This window comes from Odocoileus virginianus, chromosome 9, assembly GCF_023699985.2.
Source record: "Odocoileus virginianus isolate 20LAN1187 ecotype Illinois chromosome 9, Ovbor_1.2, whole genome shotgun sequence".
In the NCBI taxonomy this organism is placed as follows: Eukaryota; Metazoa; Chordata; class Mammalia; order Artiodactyla; family Cervidae; genus Odocoileus; species Odocoileus virginianus.
In genome coordinates, this window is record NC_069682.1 from 53,980,924 (window position 1) to 53,994,046 (window position 13,123).

A 13,123-nucleotide genomic window follows, 5' to 3' on the forward strand; every position below is an offset into this window, starting at 1 on the left:
TTCCTACTCTGTTCACTAAGTGTCTTTTCTAACTTCCACTACTCTTTAAAAAATTATATTCTCTGCTTTTACATCTATTAAATGATAGACGGCTCACAGCAATTGCCACAATTATCCCAATTTTACAGATGGGAAAAAGAGGGTACTCTGAGCCAAGTCTTTGATGAGCTGCTCTTCATTGAAATGTGGTCCACGATTCAACAGCTTTTTCTTTTAGCGTTGCTGCTCTTCACATCCCATGTAAGGTACTAGCGTATTTTCCCACCCTGTCTTCTTGAAAGTTTATCGTTTCCCTTTCACCAGGGATCCACCATCCACCTTTAGTTGCTCTTCCCGTTCCTGTCTGATGCGAGGAGGGAGCCAAGTTTCATTTCCCCCTACAGTCTCTGGTTAACCCAGTGCCCTTTATTGAAAGCGCTTTGCTCACTGAGCCCTGCCGCTTGCCCTCTTTGCTTTCTGTCCGGTGTCCCCTTCTGGACTCCCTCGTCGGTTGCATTGGGCCGTTTATCTGTGGTCACACCAGGAGCACGCTGTCTTCATCACTGCAGCTTTGTCATCCCAGTCTTGGTATCAGGTATAGGAAGTCCTTCCATTTTGTTCTTCAAGATTGTCCTGTCTGCTCTTGGCCCTTTGCACTTCCAAATGTATCTTAGTACCAGTTTGTCAATTTTAGAAAACAAAACATCTGCTGCAATTTTCATCTCATTGCATTGCATCTGTAAATCAATATGTAGAGAATTAACATCTTTACTGGAGAAGGCGGTGGCAACCCACTCCAGTACTCTTGCCTGGAAAATCCCATGGATGGAGGTGCCTGGTGGGCTGCAGTCCATGGGGTCGCTAAGAGTTGGACACGACTGAGGGACTTCACTTTCACTTTTTACTTTCATGCGCTGGAGAAGGAAATGGCAACCCACTCCAGTGTTCTTGCCTGGAGAATCCCAGGGACGGGGGAGCCTGGTGGGCTGCCATCTATGGGGTTGCACAGAGTCAGACACGACTAAAGCGACCTACCAGCAGCAGCAGCAACATCTTTACCATACTTAGTTTTCTATTCCTTCCATTTTTTAAGATTTTCTTCAATTTCTCTCTGTGTATATACGTGTATATACACATATGTATAACACATACACATAAATAACTATAAAACTATAACACCTAGTTTTCTGTTGTAGAGATCTTTCATATCTTGTTTGATTTAGTTCTAGGTGTTTGATCTTTTATGCTAATGTAAATTATATCACTTCTTAGAAGTTATAGTTTTTGCTGACCTATGAAAGTGGAGTTGATTTTTATATTTTGATTTTGTCTCCGTTAATTATGCTAAGTTCACTTATTAACTTTAAGAACTTCTCTGTGGATTTGCTGGGTTTTTTGCATATTACAGTGATGTTTGTGAAAATGATGGTTTTATTTCTTCCTTTCCTATCTTGTTTTATTTCTTTATTAGCTTCCTCTCATCAGCTTAAGAAAATTTGTATTTCTGATTTGTGTCTGTTTATATTCCTGTTTTGCCAGGAGATTATTTTTAAAGTTTTAAAGATAGCCTCACATTTTTAGGAAAGGTTCACGAATGGTGGAAAGAATTCTTGTGTAACTTTTACCCAGATGTGTCAGCTGTTAATTCTTGGCCACATTTGATTCATATCCCTATCTTTCCTTTCTGTTTCTCAGCTATATAAGAATAAGTTGCACACTTTGTGTTGCTTCTCCTTTAAATCCTCAGTGTGCATTTTTCTAACAAGGACATTCATCACTCACTTACATAATCCCAGTACAATTATCAAAATCAGAAAATTTAAGTTTGATATAGTACTGTCATCCAGTGAATGGACAAAGGAGTTTTTTGTGTATTCTAGACTTCAACCCCCTCTCAGCTGTGTATGGTAGACACCCTCTCTCATTCTGGGACTTGTGTTTTAACTTTCGTTATGGTGTTTTTTTGGTGACCAGAAGTTACTCGTTTTAATGTAGCTAAATGTATTGTTTTCTTTTATCCTTAATGCACTTTGAAGTGTCCTTAAAATGTCTTCCTCTACCCTAAGATCATAAGCATATTCTTTCATATTGCTTTAAAGTCTCTAGTTGTTTTTTTTTTTCTTTCACATTTAGGTCTGAAAATGTGAAAGAGCCTCATCTTCCTAACTGTCATAATTTATTGTTGTACAGTTGCTGAGTCGTATCTGACTCTTTTTGTGACCCCATGGGCTGTAGCTCTCCAGGCTTCCCTGTCCTTCGCTGTCTCCCAAAGTTTGCTCAAACTCATGTCCTTTGAGTTGGTGATGCCATCCAACCATCTCAGCCTCTGTTGTCCCCTTCTCTTAAATCTTTCCCATCATCAGGGTCTTTTCCAATGAGTTGGGTCTTTGCATCAGGTGGCCAAAGTATTGGAGCTTCAGCTTCAGCATCAGTTCTTCCGGTGAATATTCAGAGTTGATTTCCTTTAGGATTGACTGGTTTGATCTCCTTGCAGTCCAAGGGACTCTCAAGAGTCTTCTCCAGCACCACAATTTGAAAGCATCAATTGTTCTGTGACTTCTTTTCAGTCCACCTCTCACATCCATACATGACTACTGGAAAAACCATAGCTTTGACTATACACTTTTGTCAACAAAGTGATATCTCTGCTTTTTAATACACTGTTTAGGTTTGTTATAACTTTCCTTCCAATGAGTAGTGTCTTTTAATTTTATGGCTGCAGTCACCGTCTGTGGTGATTCTGGAGCCCAAGAAAATAGTCTGTCACTGTTTATACTTTCCTCCCTTCTGTTTGCCATGAAGTGATAGTACCAGATACCATGATCTTAGTTTTTGAAAGTTGAATTTTAAGCCAGCTTTTTCACTCTCCTCTTTCATACGCCTCAAGAAGCTCTTTGGTTCATCTTCACTTGTCACAATACCACTTTATACGTCCTCTCCCCAGTGCCACCTGTTACGATTTGGTGTCTGTTCATGACTGTCTGGACTGTCTCCTTTCCCAGTGGTCCATTTGTCTCCCCTGCAACCAGAACCACAGCATCTTGATTACTATAGATTTGTGGTAAGTCTTTATATTTGATAGAGAAAGAATTCTCACCTTGTCTTTCTTCTTTGGCATGACTTGTTAATCTTGGTCCTTTGCATTTCCACATAAATTCCAAAATCAGCTCATCAGTTTCTAATAGAGCAAAACAAAAATAACACCTCTTAGACTTTTGATTGGGTTCACATTGAATCTTTATGTCAATTTGGTGAGAATTGTCCTCAATACAGTACAATACTTAGACTTCCAATCCATAAACATGGTATATTTTTCCATTTACTTAGGTTTCCTTTAATGTCCCAGTAAAATTTTGATCATTTTTCTAGAACTTTTTATGTTCTTTTGCTAGTGTGGTGGTGGTTTAGTCACTAAGTAGTGTCTGACTCTTGGGATCCCATGTATGGTAGCCCAGCAGGCTCCTCTGTCCATGCAATTTTTCAGTATATTTTAAGGCAAATCTAAGATAATATATAATTTTATCCAATTAAAGACATAAATATAACTGCAGTATCATTATCACACTCCACAAAACAATAATGCATCCCAATTTCTCCTGACTGTCTCAAAATGCCTTTTTATGGTTGGCTGATTTGAATCCTGATCCAAATAAAGTCCACACATTTCATTATGTAGATGTTGTCTCTCAAGTCTTTTTTTTGTTGTTGTTTATAGTTTTTTTTCCTTTTGATATTAAATCTCTTTTACTCTTTCATTGATTCTCCCTCTCATCTTCCCCCTACATCACTTATTTGTTGAAGGGATCATTAGTCTTGCAGAATTTTTCACATTCTGGATTTGTGATCATTATTCTCATGGTGTAATTTAATGTGTTCCTTTGTTCTCTGTATTTTCTGTAAACTGAAAATTAAACCTGGAGACTTGATTAGATTCTACTTCAATTTTTTTTTAAACAATACTTCATATTTTTTTGTGTGTATTTCTTATTACAAAACATCGGGAGACGGGGTCTGATTGTCCCACTCTCAGAGCTGTTACTATTAAGCAGTGGGCGCAGGTGTCTGATTCTTTCATTACAAAATTCCCCACCAGCCTTTCTTCTAATGATTTTAGCGGTCACAAATAATCATTGCTTAGATCTGTTATTTCATTGTCTGTTGGAAAATGGTAATTTTCTCTCTATTGTCTACGAAATCTGTAGTATAGCCCCATTTTCCATCCTGTTGTTGGCTCTTGTTGTCTTTTCTCTTTTTTCCCCCAGATAATTCTTTCCAGAGGATTATCCATTTTATTAGTTTTTTTGGAGAATCAACTTTTGCCTTTGAATTTCTCTGTTGTATGTTTGTTTTCTAGTTTTCTAATTTTTGCTCTAACCTGTATATTTTCTTCCTTGGAGTTTTTTTTTTTTTTTCTTTTTTTGGATGGGGATTTAATTGCCCTTCTTTTTCTTACTTCATCTGAGGGATGCTTAATATTTTGCTTTTATGGTCTTTCTTTTATAGTATTTGCATTTTACTTTAAGTACTGTATTGAGTATTATGAATGCTTAAGTATTGTATTAATTGTGTCCTCAAGTTCTTATAAGTAATGTTTTCATTCCCTTTCAGTATAAAGTATTTTTAACATCCATAATGATTTCTCCTTTGACCAGTGAGTTATTTAGAAATATGTTGATTCATTTTGAAATATTTGAGAGTTTTTCAGGCATCTTTCTGTTACTTGATTCTGAGTGTAAGTCTTTTGTGGTCAGAGAACAAACCTTGTGTGATTTCTCTTCTTTAAAACTGTTGAGACTTGTTTTATGGTTCAGTGTATACTCTTACTTGTTGAATGCTTCACATGCGCTTGAAAAGAATGTGCAGTATTTTTGGGTAGAGTTATCCTATCAACGTGAACTGGGAAAGTATGTTGAAAACATTATTTAGGTCTTCCATATCCTTATCTATTTTTGTTTTCTCTTCCTGTCAGTTACTGAGAGGGATGTTGGGATCTGTGACTTCCCGACGTTTCCTCAATGAGCGTATGTGTATGTGAGTGTTTTTGTGTATACATGTTGTACATCTGGAGAATCCCATGGACAGAGGAGCCTGGTAGGCTACAGTCCATGGGGTCACAAAGAGTTGGACAAGACTGAGTGACTAACACATACATATACACACACACACATTGCATACTGATGTATAAACATTTTTTTGTTAAGAAATGGGTTCATACTATATGTAAAATTATTTTTCTTGTTTTTTTCTTTTTATATATCATGGGCAGCTTTCTAACTCGGTGCTTTTCTATAGGTACCTTTAATAATGACTGTATAGTATGCCAGTGTATAGCTACATCCTAATTTATTTTAGCTTCCCTCTTCTAATAGGCACTTTGATTGCAGTTCTTTGCTTATATAATACTGATTGAAGGCTGACTTGCTAGAGTGCTCAGTGTCAGCCAAGTGCCAGACTGAGCTTCATGGACACAATCTCAAGATTTCACTTAAGCTTCCTCACACTTTTCTGAGGCACACAACTGTCCTGTGTTCTTTTGGGTCATCAGCACAACTAGCAGTGAGAAGTCTCGAGGCTTATGCTCATCCACTGTGACCTCTTTTGGCCATTCCAACATCAAGAAGCCAGGTTCTCCAAAGTACTGGTGCCAGAGCACCCATCTGTTTGTCTTTACCCCCTCACATTCTGTCTTCACCGCAGGGTCTGTGTCCCTGCTTTAGTGCCCTTTCTTACCGCCTTCTTGGCTCCCCTTAAGAGGTCAGGGCTCCTGGGACCACTTGAGGCTGGATGCACTGCTGTGTATCCATTCTGTGGCCCTACAAGCAGATTGGTGATCTTAGCCGCTTAATTTCCCAGGGGAGGCGGCCATCAGTGTGGTCCAGTGGAATGTAATCAGGGGCTTGACTGTCTGTTTCGGCTTCCCCAAAAGTCACAGCTGCCAGATCTTGGCCTTGCATCCTGGGGGCAGGGGGTTGTGGGGGTGCTGTACACCTCTCTCTGGACAGGCCTAGTCGGGTGAAATTTCCTCCCGGACTGCCTCTTTGCATTCCACATTTCCATCACCTTTTTCTGAATATCCTGGTGGGTTTTTGACTTCTGCTGTTCTCCAGTGCATGGCCGGAAATGAAGCAGAGACAAGTATTATTTCTAGGCTGTCAGGGACCCAGAGGAGCAGGCAGAGACTCCTTTCCATTTGCTCAAAGACACCTCTCAGGGAGTCCAGGCCTTCCTATCAGGCATCCAGGCCCTCCTCTCAATCATCCCACGGCCTCCAGGCCACCATTAGCCACCGCTGATTGCATTGACTTCTCTCATCAGTGTCTTTGTTTAAAATGCCTTTATCAAGGCATACTTTTTTTTTTAACCTTTGTAGAATAAATTGTCCTTTATTCTGTGAATGCCTCTGGTAAGAATTTTCTTTCTTTCTTTCTTTTAAATTTTTTTTTCATTTATTTATATTAGTTGGAGGCTAATTACTTTACAATATTGTAGTGGTTTTTGCCATACACTGATATGAATCAGCCATGGATTTACATGTGTTCCCCATCCTGAACCCCCCTCCCACCTCCCTCCCCATCCCATCCCTCTGGGTCTTCCCAATGCACCAGGCCTGAGCACTTGTCTCATGCATCAAACCTGGACTGGCGATCTGTTTCACAATTGATAATATACATGTTTCAATGCTATTCTCTCAGATCATCCCACCCTCGCCTTCTCCCACAGAGTCCAAAAGGCTGTTCTATATATCTGTGACTCTTTTTCTGTCTTGCATATTTTTCATGCAATAGAACCCATTCACTTAAAGCATCCCCTGCAGTGAGTTTGGGGTAAATGTGTGCACTCACGTCGTGTGCACCCATGGTCAAGGGTGAATATTTCCATCCTCTCTGTGTCCTTGTTTGTTCCTGCTATCCATCTCCCCTGTCTCACCACCGCTGACCCAAGCAACTACTGATCTGATTTTTGATGCTAAGGTTTTGCCTTTTTAAGAATTTCCTGTAAATGGAATCATGTGGTATGTAGTCTTCTCTGTCTGGCTTCTTTCACTTAGCAGAATGCATTGGAGATTCTTTCTTGTTGTCCTCAGTAGTTCTCTCCTTTTTGTTGCTGAGCTGTGTTCCATCGAATGGATATTCTGTGTTTTGACAGACATGGAGATTTTTTCATTCTGTGACTGTTGTGAATGCTGCTAACGTGAACATTGGCGTACAAGTCTTTGTGTGGACATATGTTTTCATTTCATTTGCGTAAATACCTAAGAGGGAATCTCTGTGTTGAATGATAAGTGTGTATTTAACTTTTTTTTTTTTTTTGTATTTAACTTTTTGAGAAACTGCCAGATTGTTTTCTTTATAACCTGCGCTATTTTGCATTCCCACAAAGTATGAGTTTCTGTGGTCCCTATCTTTGCCCAGCACTAGGTATTATTATTATAATTTTAGTTCTTCTTGGGGGAGTAGTGTTACCTCATTGCAGCTCTTTTTGGTCTTTGTGTTTTGTCTTTAAACCTTCTTGTGAAACAAGTTTAGATTCATAGGATTGTTGTAAACGTCATAGACAGCCAGCATCCTTTAACACAGTGGTTCTCAAACCAGGGTGGGATTTTGCCCCCGGTAGGCATTTGACAATATCTAGATGATGATGCTGGGAAAGATTGAGGGCAGGAGGAGAAGGGGACAACAGAGGATGAGATGGTTGGATGGCATCACTGAGTCAATGAACATGAGTTTGAGCAAACTCTGGGAGAAGGACAGGGAGGCCTTGTGTGCTTCAGTTCATGGGGTTGCAGAGTCAGACATGACAGAGAGTGAACAACAGCAACAATAGCTATTTTTGATTGTCACATCCTGGGGAGGGGCAGCCAGGGGCCAGTACTGACACTCAGGGGGAGGCCTTTTGAGGTTGAGGTGGCCATGGATGTCCCCTTGGAACTTTTCCTTCTGCATTTGCTGGTCACTTAATTCCCTCCCGCTGTCATGGGACTTCTTTTCCAAGTCTATCTAGGCCTGAAGAATCTGTTGGAGAAGGAGAGAGAGGTTTTCTTTTGTGCACATGAACAGTTTTAACCTCCCGAGACTGCCAGCCTGGAGGATATGGGTCCCCTTGCTAGAGGATGTGGACCCATGTTGAATGACCGCCTTCAGACATCCCTTGATGGGGTTTTCTCCCTCTAGATGGAGGTGCACCCTGATTGCATTACCAGCTTGGAACGCATGCTGGAGTGAACACACATGTGTGGACCCTTTCTCATAGCCACTGCCAGGTTATGGCCCGAGGGCTCCTTGCTATCTTCCTGGACTTCAGTAACAATGAAGAAGACTTCCTAACAGTAATGGGGATCATGGTCAGATTGTCAGAAGATGCAGGTTTGTACAGGGACTAGAGGCTTCTACTTTACCTTGTGCTTTTCCAAGAAATTATGTATGAGCTTTGATAGCTCATTTAAAGTAAAACCTGTTTATTAATTGGGAAACTATACACAGCATCTAACTATGAGTAGATTTTTGTCATGAAGAATCACCTCTTAGTTGGCATCAGATTAACCTTATTTTTAGAAAATTAGAATGACTAAGGACATGGAACAACAGACTGGTTCCAAATCAGGAAAGGAGTATGTCAAGGCTGTATATTGTCACCCTGCTTATTTAACTTATATGCAGAGTACATCACACAAAATGCCAGGCTGGATGAAGCACAAGCTGGAAGCAAGATTTGCCCGGAGAAATATCAGTAACCTCAAATATGCAGATGACACCACCCTTATGGCAGAAAGCAAAGAAGAACTTAAGAGCCTCTTGATGAAAGTGGAAGAGGAGAGTGAAAAATTTGGCTTAAAACTCAACATTCAGAAAACTAAGATCATGGCATCCAGTACCATCACTTCATGGCAAATAGATGGGGAAACAGTGGAAACAGTGAGAGACTTTATTTTTTTTGTGCTCCAAAATCACTGCAGATGGTGACTGCAGCCATGAAATTAAAAGATGCTTGCTGCTTGGAAGAAAAGCTATGACCAACCTAGACAGCATTTTAAAAAGCAGAGACATTACTTTGCCAACAAAGGTCCGTCTAGTCAAAGCTATCGTTTTTCCAGTGGTCATGTATGGATGTGAGTGTTGGACTATAAAGAAAGCTGAGCACCGAAGAATTGATGCTTTTGAACTGTGGTGTTGGTGAAGACTCTTGAGAGTCCCTTGGACTGCGAGGAGATCCAACCAGTCTATCCTAAAGGAAATCAGTCCTGAATATTCATTGGAAGGACTGATGCTGAAGCTGAAACTCCAATACTTTGGCCACCTGATGATAAGAACTGACTCATTTGAAAAGACCCTGATGCTGGGAAAGATTGAAGGCGTGAGGAGAAGGGGATGACAAAGGATGAGATGGTTGGATGGCATCATCGACTCGATGGACATGAGTTTGAGTAAGCTCTGGGAGTTGGTGATGGACAGGGAGGCCTGGCATGCTGCATACCTGGGGTCTCAAAGAGTCGGACATGACTGAGCGACTGAACTGAACTGAACTGAAGGACTTGGAATGTTGTTTGTCCTGGCAGTTAGGACTTTTTGTATTTTGTGAGTTTTGCCAGACTACTGGTTGCTAAGAAATACCAAGTCAAAAGAAGTCCTTTGGATTAGAACAATCCCAATCATTAATTTCCCTCATGATCTTTATAGGCTAATCTTGATTTTCCTTTCTCTTTGTACCTCTCCATAATTACTATCTTGGAAGAAAAGCACACTGCCTTATGGTAGATACTAAGACATTGTCCATTTCCCCCCCCCCACCCCCTCAAACACACAAGAGTTGAGATTAGAAAAATGAGTGACTAGTGGAGTCGCCAGTATTGACGGCTGCTCTGTACCCATCACTTGTCCTCTGCATGTATAGTGACAGGTGAACAGCTTCAGAAAGTTTCCAAAATCTTAGGCTTGTTCTAGATTTTGATCATTTTGCTAGAAAATAGAAAAATAAGCCTTTCATATTGCACTCATATTAGTTTAAAATATTCATTTATTTTAATGTGACACAATGCTTTTAAAAAGGCCCAAGTGGATGTTTTGAGTCCTTAAATGGATTCTCTTTGTAAATGAGTCACCATTTACAGTGCTGAAGCAATTATACATTTGTGTTAAATTTAATGTGGTATATTGGAGCTAGAGCTGCGCTCTTTTGTTTAATGCTGTTGCCTCCGAAGTAATTGGGATGCGTGGATTGTGGGGGAGCACATTTATGAAAGAATTGTTTATAATGTATACATTCTGGCTAGAATTTAAATAAGCACAACTCATAGGTCTGGCATATATGCCATTAGTTGTAATGGGTTTTGGACGCTGGCCCGGCACGCAGACCTCCTGTTCCTGCCTCGATTTATATATGGCTTGTTATAATAGAGTTGTCATTCTCTCTTCTTTTTATGTTTTTATATCGCCCTATAGCTTATTAGCTTTTTAAGCTTGTCTGTAGCATAAACACTCTAAATGGGAAATGATTTTTAAACTGCATTTGTCTAATTTCCCTGATGAAGTATTTTAGTAAGAAAAGCTTAGAAACTATCAGTATATACTGTATAAGATGCTTGGCTTATTCTTATATAATTCTTTTGCTCATTTTTTTTTTTTTATTGCTGCAGAGCCCACAGTGCGGACTGAGCTGATGGAGCAGATTCCTCCTCTTGCCATTTTTCTACAAGAAAACAGATCAGATTTTCCAGTGGTGCTCTCTGAATGCCTCATACCCGTCATGGTGAAGTACCTCACAGATACAGACAATCAGGTGTGAAAAATTACAACCTGAAGGTGTCTGCAGCAAACTCTCTTTCGTCTTACTTTAGCTGATATTCATAATTCAGAAAACAGCCACTTAGGATTTAGTGACTCCAGAACAAAATGTCTGTTTTTGCCCAGTTTCTTTAATCACATAGGAAAGTAGAAGGCATGCATTCTTATTATCATGAGCTATTTCTCTCTCTTTTTTTGAGAACTTTATTATGGAAATTTTCAAACACATCCAGTAGTCCAAGAGGTATTAAAATGAATGTCCACGTACTGTCCACCCAGCTCCAACTGTCATTAACATTTGACCAATCTTTCTTCATTTTTCTTACCCAGATAAATGCAGTCCCCAGACATTTCAACTGTACATGCATTAGTATCACTCCCTAAGAAATACAGACACTTAAAAAACTCCCATAATGACAGCACCATTATCACAAGTATAAAAATTTTCAGTGGTTCCTTAATAATATCATCTAATATCTAGTCCTGTTCAGATTTTCCCAGTTTTCTCATACATCTGCTTTTTGCAAATATTCTGTTCAAATCGGAATACTCCAAAGTTTCATATACTACATTCAATTGTTGTGTCTTTCAAATCTCCTTTAATCTGTAGTAGTTCTTCTTCCTCTGCTATTTATTTGTTTAGGATACTAAGTTATCAGTCCTATAGGGTTTCCTGCATTTGGGATCTGGCTGATTGCACTTCCAGTGCCATTTGAGATGTTCCTATATTCCCAGTGTTCCCTCCAAATTGGTGAAGTCTAGAGGCTCAGTCAGACTCAGATTTTTGTATAGTATAGTGAGAACACTTTTTAGATGTTGCTGTGTTTTCTTGCTGCATCAAATCAGGAAGCACAAAGGCCATGTGGTCACTAGATTAGGTTCTGTCAGCCTTAGCTGTTTATGATAAAGTTCCTCACTGGCCTCTAAGCAGCCACTAGTGAGCCTTGCCCAGATATAGGATTTTGTTAGAGGTTGCAAAATTGCGATGCTCTAATTCCATCATTCCTTCTTTTAGTTTTTATTTTTATTGAAGTCCAGTTGATTTACAATGTTGTGTTAGTTTCAGGTGTATGGCCAAGTGATTCAGTTATACGTGCATGCACATATATATATATATATATATACATGCAGTATATATACTCTTTTTCAGATTCTTTTCCCTATAGGTTATTGTAGAATGTTGCGTGCAGTTTCCTATGCTATACAGTAGGTCCTTGTTGGTTATCTATTTTATATATAGTACTGTGTATCTGTTACTATCATTCCTTCTTAATTTAATAGCTGGAATACTTCTGTAAAGACCTTCCCTCGCAGCTATTTGGTAACCCTGAAAAACTGTCTAGGGGAGACAAGTTAAATGCTTTACTCTCGCCCTTTATCTGCCAGTTTTTAGAAGAATTAGTTGGTGTTCTAATAACCTTCAAGGTTACCAATTAGGTTTTGAAAATTTATTTTAAGCATTATTATGAACTCCTGTATCTTAACATATTAGATATGTCTTAATCCACCATAATTGTTATTCCTTTTGATAATCAAATTGTCCTAGTTTGACCAGTGGTGGAACCCTTCAAGGTGGCTCCTGAATCTTCTTAATGTGACCCAGTAGACTTTGCTACTAGCTCACTTCTACCTGGAATCAGCCATTTCTCCAAGGAACCCTGGTTCCTTTATGAGGGAAATGATAATACGAAGCCAGAACATGGATACCAGAGGTACTCACTTTTACAAGATTGGTCACGGCTTTTAGTGACAGAGCGATTTATTTTCTTAAAAAATAAAAATTCCTCATGAGTGTATATTGATATTTCCTACTCAAATTTAGGATTATAGGGCTTTTGTACATGTGTGCTAAGTCGCTTCAGTCATGTTCGACTCTTTGTGACCCCATGGACTGTAGCCTTCCAGGCTCCTCTGCCCATGGGATTTTCCAGGCAAGAATACTGGAGTGTGGTTCTATACCCTCCTCCAGGGGATCTTCTTGACCCAGAGATCGAACCTGGGTCTCCTCCATCTCCTGCATTGTAGTCAGAGTCTTTACCACTGAGCCACCGAGGAAGCCCTATAAGGGCTTTTACTTATTTGATTTTATTTGTATCTTTTTATTTGATTTTTTTTTACACAGTATAAATCTGCCTTCTTAATGGTATTTATGTGTGTATGGTGTATGTGTATCTAAAATAAAAATAGCAGCATTATTACTAACAACCTGGTAGAATTACTGAGTATAGTTTACGATTTCTTTGCAGTTCTTTTTGCTTTCAGGCTCTTTCCTGCTGGAGATGTACAGGCATATTACTATCAATGTGCTTTAAAGTCACTTGCACTAACACTTCTTTTTGTGGTTAAGCTGCCATCTTGATACACAG

General features: G+C 39.4%; 1 long non-coding RNA gene across 17 annotated transcripts in view; it reads left to right on the forward strand.

The window, feature by feature from the left end:
- The window catches only part of LOC110145045 (uncharacterized), a 71,573-nt gene that overhangs the window by 22,222 nt on the left and 36,228 nt on the right, over nucleotides 1–13,123 (forward strand). For all 17 annotated transcript variants that reach the window (XR_011489573.1, XR_011489580.1, XR_011489583.1 and 14 more), the window contains one exon: nucleotides 10,610–10,752. This is a non-coding gene — a long non-coding RNA (uncharacterized lncRNA). The remainder of the gene's footprint in view (nucleotides 1–10,609; nucleotides 10,753–13,123) is intronic.